At 41.3% G+C, this 13,196-nt stretch overlaps 2 non-coding genes across 2 annotated transcripts; one reads left to right on the plus strand and one right to left on the minus strand.

Annotated features, from left to right (window-relative positions):
- The first annotated feature begins 4,728 nt into the window (after positions 1–4,728).
- LOC147944457 (small nucleolar RNA R71) lies at positions 4,729–4,835 on the plus strand. The gene has a single exon (XR_015558595.1). It is a non-coding gene; the product is annotated as a small nucleolar RNA R71 (small nucleolar RNA).
- Positions 4,836–8,264: 3,429 nt separating this feature from the next.
- LOC147944458 (small nucleolar RNA R71) lies at positions 8,265–8,371 on the minus strand. The gene has a single exon (XR_015558663.1). It is a non-coding gene; the product is annotated as a small nucleolar RNA R71 (small nucleolar RNA).
- Between the last annotated feature and the right edge of the window lie 4,825 nt (positions 8,372–13,196).

Below are 13,196 nucleotides of genomic sequence, written 5' to 3' on the forward strand. Positions count from 1 at the left end.
CTCATAGGTGTAGTTGGGGTCTTGTTGCTGAGTTGGGGATGGAGAAGGAGGCAACTCGACTATGGCCATCGACTGGTACTCGGTCGAGTGCTCGGTCGAGTTGGTGGTGGAAAAATTGCTGGCCTTGTTGATGGTAGTATTGATGCAGGAGGGCTGGATCCATGAAGTATTGGGGTGGGATGGGAGAGTAAACTTGGCCATAAGGATAGCATGGATAGCCTGCTGGAGCTGGGAAACCAGAGGGAGGTCTGGGCAGGTACTCGGCCGAGTGCATTGAAGGTGCTCGGTCGAGTGGGTGCTCGAGTGCCTTGGAAACTGTTGTTATGGGCGACTTGAACCTCTCCTCCTCTGAATTGGCTCATGCATCGAAGCTCTTGCTGGTTCCACTGGGTTTTCAGCTCTAGACAATGCTCTAGTTGAGCTACTCCTCCTCAAAGGGCTAGATGGTGCTGGTGATGAGTTCCCACTCTTCAATTCAGCAATCTCCTTCCTTAAATCCTTGATGGACTTAGTCATCCTTCCCATCTTCTTCTTCAGCTTGTCAAAGTTCTTCCCATGCCACTTGTTCCACTTTTGTAGAAGTGTCAACCTCTTGCTAGTCTCTCTCACTCCTCTACTATCTCTTGGGCTTGGCTCATAATCTTTAAAATAAAATTGATCTTCCCCATCAGCCATCTTTACATCTCCAGTTTGGTCTACTCTTACTTGAGCTGTCCCATCAAACAAAAATTCAGCAGCTGGCCAAAAATCAATGTTTAGCCCTTCACTTATGGTGGTAAGTGCCTTGTTGGGTAGAAAAAGTTGAGCTTTCCCTAGTGTTGGATGCTCAATGTTGAAGAGGTGCTTCGCATGGTGCATCTCGTTGGCTAGAATGAGAGTGGAGGTGAGGTAGTTGGTGTCAATCCATCTCGGCATGGCCTTCTCTCCTTTAAGTGGTACCTTGGCAGCTACTAGTATTGGAGTGATGATGCCTCCAATGGTTAGAACTCCAGTTGGGCCCCTCTTGTATAGCTTGTTCAGCCAGCTTCTATAGTAGATCAATTGGTCAATGAGGACCATAGCAAGATCAGTCTCCACACTGCTCCCAAGGATAATGGTTCCATCTCTTGCTTGAAGGATGATGCCATTGAGTGCTACATCAATCATCTTAAGCTCTCCCTCATTCAAATTTCCAGTCTCCTTTCTAGCAAAGAAAGTGTTTGCTAAGGCTTTGTGGAAGTACCTTAGGACTGGACTCTTTATCTTTGAGCTCTTGGAATTGGAGGATGAGTAGATGTTGCTATCTCCAATGGTTTCCCAAACAGCAAAGAGCTCTTCCCTTGGTATAACCGTACTCCTTTCACTACCAACTTCAAATCCATAGATGTTGGCTATCTTCTTGAATGAAAGCTCATATTTCTTTCCCTTGATGGTGAAGTCACAACAACCAGCTCCCAACTCTTGATCACTCTTTGGGAAGAAGTGGAACTTGATGGTGGCTAAGAACTCACAGATCTCTTCTCTATACCCTTCCATGCACAATCCCATGAACTTGCTTAGATTGCACTTCTCAAAGAGAAACTCTACATCTTCAGGAATCCCCAGCTTCTCCATGGTCTCCTGTGTGGGTATCTAGTCCCTTGAAAGTTCATCCTCATGAAAGCTTCATAGAGCTGTTTTGGAGTTAACCCACCAGATTCTTCTTCCTCTTCTTCCTCTTCTTCCTCTTCTTCTTCTTTACTCTCACTTTCAACCTCTTCTTGTTGAACTTCAGCTGCTGGCCTTTTTCCCTTTGCCTTGTTCCTCCTCATATGTTCTTGAAGAGTGAACTCCATCTCTTCTTCACTTTCAGTTCGCTCAGGATCCTCCTCAACTGGCTGATGTTTCTTCTTCGTCACGCCACTCGACCGCGTACTTGAACTGGCACTCGGTCGTTTGCCTGCTCGAGTGGTTGGTCGAGTACTTCCACCAGCTTCTCTTCTTGATGCAAGCTGAGCATCACGTCGATCCAAGGAGCGATCAGCAGCTTGTTGTTATGTTCTTGTAGACCTTGAAGACATTATGAAAGAGAACTGAAGGGAATAGACTCGAAGCTCAAAGTTAATAGGTTAGTAACCCAAAAACCAAAAGAACTAAGCTTGAGCAAGAAGATGAACTTGAGAGAGATTTTAAGCTAGATTTTGATTGTTTTAAGCAAATGAGAGAGTGTGAGAAGCATAAGATCGAGTTTAGCTCCTTATAAAGAGGCTAGGGGGACAAAGAGACAAGAGTGGTGCATCCGTACCATTCAAATTTGAATTGGGAATCTTTGACTCACTTTTGCTGCCACTCGACCCCACGTGGTCGAGTGCTTGACCAAAATTTGAAAATTGAACTTCTTTCTCCCTCCACTCGATCGTAAAAGAGAAATGGGACCCGAGTGGGCTTGGGCTTCTATGCCACTCGATCGAGTACCTCTTGTGGGCTGGTCGAGTGGCCTCATGAATTCACTTCTACAAGTCCAATTCTCTCCAAACCCATCTACACTCTCATAAAACAGCCTGCCCAACACAAACATAAAAGAAAAGAAATCAAAACTACAAGGAAAATTAAACATATGTACAATGATACCTTAGGGACTTCCTTCCTCCCTAGTGAGCTTGTTTAAAGTCACTAAGCTTGACTTTGATGCCTTTTCAGGATTGGTTTAGAGACCAAGGAGGTGATGAGATCCTCCTTGGTACAACTTGATCAATGTGAAGCTGATCCTTGATCACTTCACCCTTTAAACTTGAACTTTGTTTCTTCTTAATCTTGAGCCTTGGTCTTGCTTTCTTCAAAGACCTCTTGTTGAGTTGCACTTGAAGATCCTTCACTAGATCACTCAACTCTTGAACTGAACCCTTGAGCTTTTCCACTGATTCCTCATGAGATGAGAGCTTAGCTTTTGAAGTTTCCACTTCACTTGAGACCTCATATTCACCTTTGTCCTTGATAGTAAAAGGTTGACCTTTGATGGAGGGTAAGTTGGTTGGGTTATTGATATCAAATTTCATGGTTAAACCCTCAGCTATATTCAAGCTTATCAACCCTTCCTTGACATCTATAACAGCTCCAGCAGTGGCTAAGAATGGCCTCCCTAGAATGATAGGGTCTTCAAGCTCCTTATCCATCTCTATAACCACAAAGTCAGTAGGAATTCTTGCCTTGCCTTTCTTGACTGGAAGGCTTTCCAGTTTACCTACCACATCCTTGTTTGATCCATCAGCTAGACTTATGTGAAGGTTGGTGGACTTGAATTCAGTGTGCCCAAGCTTTTGTGCTATAGAGTAAGGCATTACACTGATAGATGCTCCCAAGTCACACAAGCACTTGTTGAAGTGTAGATAGCTAAATGAGCAAGGCAGATTGAATAGACCTGGGTCTTCAAGTTTAGTTGGGATGATAACTCCCTCAATCTCCTCAAGATCCTTCTTGTCTTGATTATGAGCTTTCTGCTTTGACATCTCATGTAGCATATCTTGGTAGAGAGGGTATGGAGCATACTGTTCCAAAGCAGGTCCTCTCTCTTCTTCTTTAAATGCAATGACAACCTCTTCTTTCAAAGTCATCACTTCCTTCTTTTCAATGACTTCCTCTTGTTGTAAAGCCATCATTTCTCTTTTCTCAATAATTTCCCTTAGTTCCTTCAGCTTTAGTGCCTTGAAACGTCTTGGGAATGGTAGAGGTGGTTTGTAGGCAGGAGGAATGTATCTAACAGGCTTAATAGCTTCAGTGGCAACTACTCGATCGGTCACTCGATCAGGCACTCGATCGTGTGTGTGGTCAAGCACCTGGTCGAGTGCTTTGACGGCTTCAGACTGCTTTGAAAAACCTTTACTCTGGGCTTCAATAAGTGACAAATCCTCCCCAGCTTGAACTTCATTGTCCTCATTGACAGCTTCCTCATGGAGATAAATAGCTTTAGCAGTAAACTCCCTTGGGTTTTGAATTGCTTTTCCAGGAATTTGATTAGGCTTTGGAGCTGAAGTAGAAGCAATGTTGCTCTCCATGTACTTCACTCTAGAGTTCAGACTTTCAAACTTGATGTTGAGATCATTATATTGAGAAGTCAGCTTTTGGTTCAGCTCAGTAAACTTCTTGGCATCCTCAATCTGCCCATTTGCTTGCCCAAGCAACATCTGTTGCATCATAGCTCTCAGATCTGGTTCTTGGCCTTGGGAGGTCTGAAACCCTGGAGGGGGACACAATTGAGGCTGGAACCCTTGGTGTTGTTGCTTGGGTGCATAGTTGTTTTGTTGTTGGGGCTGTTGAGGTGGATATACTTGATCTTGTGGATTGGCTACATTGGTTCTTCTATAGGAGAGGTTGTTGTTCTTGAATCCTCCTCCTTGATTGTAACCCTTGAATCCTCCTTGGTTTTGCATGTAGCAGAGCTCAGCAAACTCTCTCTCCCCATCTTGAACTTAAGAGTCTTCTTCACCAATGAAGTGAATAGTCTTTTGTTGGCTGAGTAGAATTCTATCTAGCTTCTCATTGACTACTTTCAAGTCCTTCTTGTACTTTTCCTCTTGATCATTAGAGACAAACCTTACTGTTCTGTCATAGTCTTCATTATAATTTCCATCTGATTGAGCTAGATTCTTTACCAACTCCCAGCCTTCTTCTACATTTTTGTTGAGGAAGTTGCCATTGGAGGCTGTGTCTAGAAGCATCCTTATCGTAGGCAGAACTCCTCTATACAAAGTGCTGAGCAAAGACTCATTGCTGAATCCATGGTGTGGACATTGAGTTTGGAAGCCCTTGAATCTCTCCCATGCTTCACAAAAGCTTTCATTATTCCTTTGTGTAAAACCAGAAATCTCATTCCTCAACCTTGTAGTGATAGCACCAGTTGGAAGTGTCTTCTCCCATAGATGAGCTTTGTCTCCAAGTGAGAAAGGAAACAACCTAAGCTTGAAGCCATCTTCACTAACACCATTGATCTTGGTGAGGCCACATATCCTATCAAACTCATCAAGATGATCCAATGGGTCTTCCATTGGCAAACCATGGAACTTATTTGCTTGAATCATAGAGATCAGACCACTCTTGATCTCATAGTTGTTGTTGGCAACTGCATGAGGAACTATACCAGCTCTTTGGTTATGTGTATTTGGAGCATCTCCTGCACCAATGTTCCTTGGCCTTTGATTTTGATTATCTTGTTGCTCCATTAGCAACTGATTTTCTTGTTCCTGAAGAATTCTTGTTCTCTGCTGTCTCAAATCTCTTTGTAGGCAATTGATGTGATCAAGAAGCCTCTGAAGATTCTGATTACCCTTGGATCTTGTTTGCATCAACTGACTCGATCACTGACTCGGACAGGCACTCGGTCGAGCACTGGCTCGAGTTGAAGACTGAATCGACTGAGATGAGAAGACTGATTGAATCCGGGTTGTGGCTCGATCAGGTACTCGATCGTGCATACAGTCGAGTGGTTGGTCGAGTTGGTACCTGAGACTGAAAACAACCAAGCAGATGAAGAATCTTAATCAGTAGTGATCAAAGGAACAATAGAACTTAATCTTAGACTTATGTAGATCCTAAATGTCACAAACAAACACTCAAATGGCAACGGCGCCAAATTGAAACTTGTACTTTTGTGTGGTGATGAATGATGAATGATGACATAGATGATGAATGGTGAACAGGTTGAATGCAAGGAGTTCAATTACCCTTATGTAGTTGTAGCATAAAAGATGTCAAACCATAATGAGTGTGATGCAAGCAATCAGGATGTGAACACTTATCTAAGTTAAGCCAAATATGATGATGGTTTATAACTAATAACCTAATGACAATAATGAAATGCAGAATGTAAAACTACTAAGACAAGATACTAAATGCAAAGTAAACAGAATGATCAAAGCAGTAATGAAACTAACAAGAACAAGTACTAAACTAATGCAAGACAAGTAATGAAACAGGATTAAACAGAAATGAAATGAATGCAACATGAATGAAACTAAAATGAAACATGAAATGAAACATGAAAGATGCAAAACATAAACAACAAACTCTAGGACGAGCTCAAGCAAGCACTCGATCGGATGCTCGATCGAGTACTAGGTCAAGTGGGTTGAGTACTCAGAACAGAAACAGAGACAACATTCAAAATAGAGCAAAACACAAGTAAATCAAATAGCAAGCGGATGATAGTAATTAAACAGAGAAATCAATAGACAAAGAAGGTCCTAAGGATGGATTCATGAGCTGGACTTGGATTATGGTTATCTAAACTGGTCAACAAACCTCAATCAAACATGAGCTATCTCTAAACAATGATCTTCTAATACTTGCTAATCCACTCTCATGGCAATAACAATCAAGCTTATATACTCCTAGACCTAGTTTTGCCTTTTTATTTTCTTAGATTTTGTACCCTTTTTAAGAAAACTCTTAGATTCTTCAATATTGTTGGTTCCATAACTTTCAATATATTAAGAATTTGGGTTTGATTCCTTTTGCAACATTGTAGATCTTGTTCTTATCTTTCATTTGATGCAAGTTTCGAGATTTTCTGGGTTTATGACTTTGATGTTCATCATGTGTTCATGTGAGTAGTGCTTAGGATCTTGAGGATGGGTTAGGCTGGGCTGTGTTTGAGGTTTGTTTGCTTTGGTCAAGCTTGATTGTGGTAGAATCTCTTCTAGGCTAGATGTTCCTAATGCTAATCCTGAACTGAGAGGTTAGGGTTTGATTTCAAGCATCTTAGCATCACACCAATGTTTAAGGAGCATGGATAAGGCTAGATCTAGAGCTATAGGCTTGCTAAGAGATTAGAGGTCTTGTTTGGTATGAGATGTATTGCTTAATGCCTGCTTGTGTAGATTCTTTACTTTGTGAGAACAAGTCTAGAGATGCATAGGTTTGATTGATTCTTGCCATGAGAGTGGAAGAAACTTGTCTTAGATTTATATGTCTAGAGATTAGCTCATAGCTTTGCTTGAGATTTGTTGGCCAAAGTGTGATAACCTCATTCATTAGTCTAGCCCATGAATCCCTCCTCAAGGCCTTCTTTGTTTATTGATTTTTAAGTCTTAATCCTGTTGCTTGCTTGTTGTTTGATTCGTTTTTGCATTGCTCTGTTTTTATTGTGTTGCTCTGTTTCCCGGATTTATCTAGCTTGACCCTGCACTCGATCTACAATCGATCGAGTGCTAGCTCGAGTTCATCCCCAGAACTCTTGTTTTTGTTTTGTGTTTGTCTTATCTTACTTTATGCATTTTATATTTCATCATAGGACTGTTAGTGACAAACATCCTTTGCATTTGACTTGACTTAGGCATAATAAGTACATCCTTAGTGATTACATAACACTCAGATTGGATTGACACCTATTATTCTACAACTGCATAAGGGGAATTGAAACACCCATCGATCCATTCCATATCTCACCTTTGCATACATTCATCACCAACACCAAAAAGATCTTGTTTCAATTTGGCGCCGTTGCCCATTTGAGTGTGTTTTTGTGACATTTAGGATCCATATTAGTCTACGATTAAGTTCGTTTATACACTTGTGAAGTTGCTGGACTCGAATCTTCTGTTGGTGGGTTGTCTTGAGTTTCAGGTACCCACTCGACCAACCACTCGACCACCACTCGACCGAGTAGTGATCGAGCACTTGATCAAGTCAGAAGCCGTGTACATTTGGACACCACTTCCCAGTCGACTCAACCACCCACACGAGCCTGAGCTCAATTGTGAACCTGTTCGAGTCTGTACTCGTGTTTGTTGATGCACACAAGGTCTAAGGGGAAAAACAATCTTCAAAGGCCTATTGACAACATCCATAGGATGCAAAAGGGTTTGGGAAATCAGAGAAGAAGAGTAGTTCAAGTTCAGCAAGAGGATCCAGTGATCATGGAGCAACAAGCTAACCATGAGCAAAGACCTAGGCACATTGGTGCTGGAGATGCACCCAACACCCACAACCAAAGGGCTGGTATTGTGCCTCCAACAGTGCCAAACAACAACTTTGAGATCAAAAGTGGATTGATCTCCATGATTCAAGCCAACAAGTTCCATGTGTTTCCAATGGAGGATCCACTAGATCATCTTGATGAGTTTGACAGAATCTGTGGTCTTACAAAGATCAATGGAGTGAGTGAAGATGGATTCTAGTTGAGGCTCTTCCCATTCTCACTTGGAGATAAGGCACACCTTTGGGAGAAGACTCTTCCTACTGGAGCAATAACCACATGGGATGCTTGCAAGAAGGCTTTCTTGGCAAAAATTTTCTCAAATGCAAGGACTGCTAGATTGAGGAATGAAATTTCTGGGTTTGCTCAAAGAAACAATGAAAGCTTTTGTGAAGCTTGGGAGAGGTTTAAAGGATTCCAGACTTAATGCCCTCATCATGGCTTCAGCAATGAGTCACTCTTGAGTACATTGTATAGAGGAGTGCTTCCCAAGATCAGGATGCTTCTTGACACAGCTTCTAATGGCAACTTCCTCAACAAGAATGTGGAAGAAGGCTGGGAGTTAGTTGAGAATCTTGCTCAGTCAGATGGCAACTATAATGAGGACTATGACAGAACCATAAGGTCATCATCAACTGATCAAGAGGACAAGTACAAGAAGGACTTGAAGATGGTCAATGAGAAGCTTGACAAGATCCTTCTTAGCCAACAAAAGTCTATTCACTTCATTGGTGAAGAAGAGGTTCCAGTTCAAGAGGGGGAGACTGAATTTGATGAGTTGTGCTACATGCAAAACCAGGGAGGATTCAAAGGCTACAACCAAGGGGGTTTCAAGAACAACAATCTCTCTTATAGGAGTACCAATGTGGCTAAACCTCAAGACCAAGTGTATCCACCTCAACAGCCTCAACAGCAACAAAACTATGTCCCCAAACAACAACATCAAGTGTTCCAGCCTCAGTTGTGTCCCCCACCAGGGTTTCAGACTAACCAAGGCCAGGAACAAGACTTAAGAGCCATGATGCAACAGTTGTTGATTAGGCAAACACAAGGAAAGATTGAGGAAGCCAAACAGTTTGCTGGGGTGAATCAAAGGCTCACATCCTAGTATAATGACCTTAACATGAAGTTTGAAGGTCTCAACTCTAGAGTGAAGTATATGGAGAGCAACATTGCCTCTACTTCTGCTCCTAAACCCAACCAACTCCCTGGAAAAGCTGTTCAAAATCCAAGGGAGTTCACTGCCAAAGCCATCCATATCTCTGATGAGGAAGTCACTGAGGATAGTGATGTTCAAGATGGGGAGGATTGGTCAGTTATTGAAGCTTTGAGTGAAGTTTGTGCAGAGAAATCTGAATCTGCCATTGCACTCGACCAGGTACTCGAGCCAGCACTCGACCGAGTGCCTGATCGAGTGGTCGATCGAGCTGAAGGATCGGGAGCTGTTAAACCTGCTAAGTACATTCCTCCTGCCTACAAACCACCTCTACCATTCCCAGGACGTTTCAAAGCACAGAGGATCAAGGAATTAAGGGAAATAATTGAGAAAAAGGAGGTGTTGGCTAAGCAACAAGAGGATGAGAAAGCTTTGAAGGAAGAAGTTGTGGTTGAGAAACAAGAGGAAGTGATGGCTATTCAAGAGATCATCATTGCTTACCAAGAAGAGGAGAGAGGACCTCCCTTGGAACAGTATGAACCTTATCCTCTCTATAGAGATTTTTTGCTTGATTTGTCAAAGAAGAAGGCTCAAGCTCAAGATGAGAAGGATCTTGAGAACCTTGGAGGAGTGATCATCCCAATTAAGCTTAAGGATCCAGGACCATTCTATCTGCCTTGCACAATCAGTTACCTCCACTACAACCAATGCCTTTGTGATTTGGGAGCTTCAACTAGTGTGATGCCATACTCCATAGCTCAAAAGCTTGGGAGAACTGATTTCAAATCCACCAACCTCCATGTATGCCTAGATGATGGGTCAAACAGAGAAGTAGTTGGAAGGTTGGAGAATGTCCCACTCAAGATAGGGAAGGCAAGGGTTCATACAGATTTTGTGGTATTGGAGATGGACAAGGAACCTGAAGATCCTATCATCCTTGGGAGGCCATTCTTAGCCACTGTTGGAGCAGTCATTGATGTCAAGGAAGGTCTTGTGACCTTGAATATTGCTGAGGTTATAGTTATGAAGTTCAATATCTATAACCTAACCAACCTTCCTACCATTGATGATCAGCCTTTTACTATCAAAGACAAAGGTGGTCAAGAGGTCTTAAGTGATAAGGCAACTCCAAAGGCTGAGCTCTCTCTTCAAGAAGATTCTGTGGAAAAGCTTAAGAGGTCAGTTCAAGAGCTGTCTAGTATGGTTGAGGATCTCCAAGTTAAGCTGAACAAGAGGTCTTTGAGGAAAGCATGACCAAGGCTCAAAATCAAGAAAAAGTATGGTTTGTGTGTTAAGGGTGAGGTGATCAAGGATCACCTTCACAGTGACCAAGAGGTTCCTGGGAGGATTTCATCACCTCCTTGGTATCTAGACCAAGTCTAAGAAGGAAACCAAAGTCAAGCTTAGTGACTTTAAACAAGCTCACTAGGGAGGAAGTCCCTAAGGTATCCCTGTATATATTGCTTTGGAATTTTGGTATTTTGATTTTTGCTTTAGTGTTTTCATGATCAGGGAAGCAAAGGAGTCTGAATAGAAGAGGAAGGGACAGGTAATGGACACTCGCGGTCCAGCTCGACCCCCCCACTCGGACACGCACTCGACCGAATCACGGTCGATCGCCATCGTCGAGCTGCCCCAAACTCCATCTCCAAGTCACCAACAAGACCCCAACTACTCCTATGACAGCATGTAGATGGATGTGGACAACTTCTTCCACAATCCCTAAGGTACCACCATCACCTTCACTTGTAAATATCATTGCATTTAATATTTTGTTTAGTTCTCTTAGTCTTGAATCCTCAATCAAATTTCTTTCACACAAGGGACTGTGTGAATTAAGTTTGGGGGAGGGTTTGAGATAGCATTTGACATTGTGTTTGGTGTTCTTATTTCAAATTTTTAGCATCTTCATATTAGTATTTGCATAAGCATCTAAGGCATAGAAAAACCCTAAAAATTTGAAATTTTTTTGAAAAAATCTTTATAATAAAAGAGTGTTCATGTAGTTTGCATTGCATATTAGGATCTTGTTTAGCATGTTTCATTTAGGATTGTATAATATTTGCATTAGGGATCTATGATGAGTATTTCCTTGTTAGCTTGTTTATTCACTAGACTAGGATCAATGCCCAAGTTAATAGTACTTTGATGCTAGTTGAGTAGTTAGAAGCAGAAGATTGAACCAAGTCTTGAATTCCTGCATTTTATTTGGTCTAAATTGAAGCATGTTGTGATTTGATGCCATTTCCTACTTATAAGAACCTAATATTGACTTTCAATTATCAACTTGTGCATTGCTTTAAACTCATGGATACCATATACATATTTGGATCATCTTTTTCCTTTTACCACTCTTGTTGATCCAAGTAGCTGATTTCCTCATTAAGAATCAGTTTCCCTACCCTTAACCTATCATTCTTTCAAGCCAAATTTATTCTTGAGTATGTAAGGCCTATTTTGGGATTGAGCTTGGTAGAAAGTGTTAGGTTTGAACTGACAAGAGTAAGACCTTGTGTAGTTCTAGTTTGCATTTTTCAAACTAGATAGGACTAGGTAGTTCACTTGTTGGGTTTGGGACTTGGCTGTTTTGAAAAGAAAAGAGGAAAAAGAAAAACAAAAAGGGTAGAGTCTTTAAAGAGGAGAATGTGTTTAAGCAAAGTCTAGTGAAAGGATGGGAAGTAAAGATTATTGAAATTGGTTCTAGTTAAAGAAAAGAAAGAAAGAAAAAAGAAAAGTCTAGCAAAAAGCTTGTATATCTTAAGAATAAGAAGAAAAGAGAACCATAGCAAATAAGTAAGAATCCCCCATCCCACTAGAAAGATCAAATAAGAAACCTCTCCTAAGACTAGAAAACCAAAAGAGAAAAGGGTGAAAGAGAAAAGAAGAAGTTAAAGGGTAGCACTAGGATCATTTGGGTTTAGATTGATAGGATAAACACTTTGGGTGCCTTTGGGTAGACAAGGTTTTATTCTTGTATGTGTCTAGGTGTTCTTACCTTTAGCATTCTTCTAAAGCTCAATCCATTTTTTATGAGAGAACCTTGACATTGACAAGCCCCACTCTAAGAGACCATCATTGTCTCAAAATCCTTTATTACCAAGCCAAATGAGTTTAAGCTTTGCATAGAATTGATTCATGTTCTTGATTAATGAATGTTAAAGGAAATGGTTGATTTGAATGCATGTGGATAACTAGGGATCAAATCAGTAAAGGTTGTGATATGCTTGTCTAAAATCTTTAAGTACAGCTCATTCACCTTGCATCATATTATTTGTAACTTGGACATTGATTCTAGATGGTCTATTTGTAAGATTTAGGAGCTGAGATCTCACTTTAAAACCTCACTTACCTTCTTATGTCTTGTTTATTTGCTTGAGGGCAAGCAAAGACTAAGTTTAGGGGTTTTGATGTTCATATATTTTACCATGTTTTCCCCTAAATATTCACATCTTTTGCATCTTTTGCTATCCACTTTCACCATTATTGCATAGCTTTAGGACTAATCATGCATTAGAGTTTAGTTGCATTGCATTTGCATCTTTTGATGCATAATCAGGTGATTTTGGAGCTTAAGGAGCACGGAAGCAATGCTGAGGATGAAGTGAAGCAATCATGAAGGGAAAGCAAGAGAGTCAAGGCTGAAGAACCAAGGTCCGAGGTCCAGCTCGACCCCACACTCGACCAGACACTCGACCGTGTGGAGAGATGGACTCGACCGAGTGGAACCAAGACGACAGAAGCCAGCTCGACCTGTCACTCAACCGAGCACGTGGTCGAGTTGACCGAGCCGTTGACTATTTTGTCTTTTAGTGTTTTTAGGGCTTCCACCTCCTCTCCTATATAAAGCCTTGTACCTGCAGTCACCAAAGAGTCAAACCTTTTTTAGAGAGTCAGAAACCTAGTTTTTACTTTTTAGGGAATTATTTCCTTTGCCTTTTTATTTTCTTAGATTTTGTACCCTTTTTAAGAAAACTCTTATATTCTTCAATATTGTTGGTTCCATAACTTTCAATATATTAAGAATTTGGGTTTGATTCCTTTTGCAACATTGTAGATCTTGTTCTTATCTTTCATTTGACGCAAGTTTCGAGATTTTCTGGGTTTATGACTTTG

Source organism: Camelina sativa, chromosome 5 (assembly GCF_030686135.1).
Source record: "Camelina sativa cultivar CO46 ecotype springtype chromosome 5, ASM3068613v1".
Taxonomy (NCBI): Eukaryota; Viridiplantae; Streptophyta; class Magnoliopsida; order Brassicales; family Brassicaceae; genus Camelina; species Camelina sativa.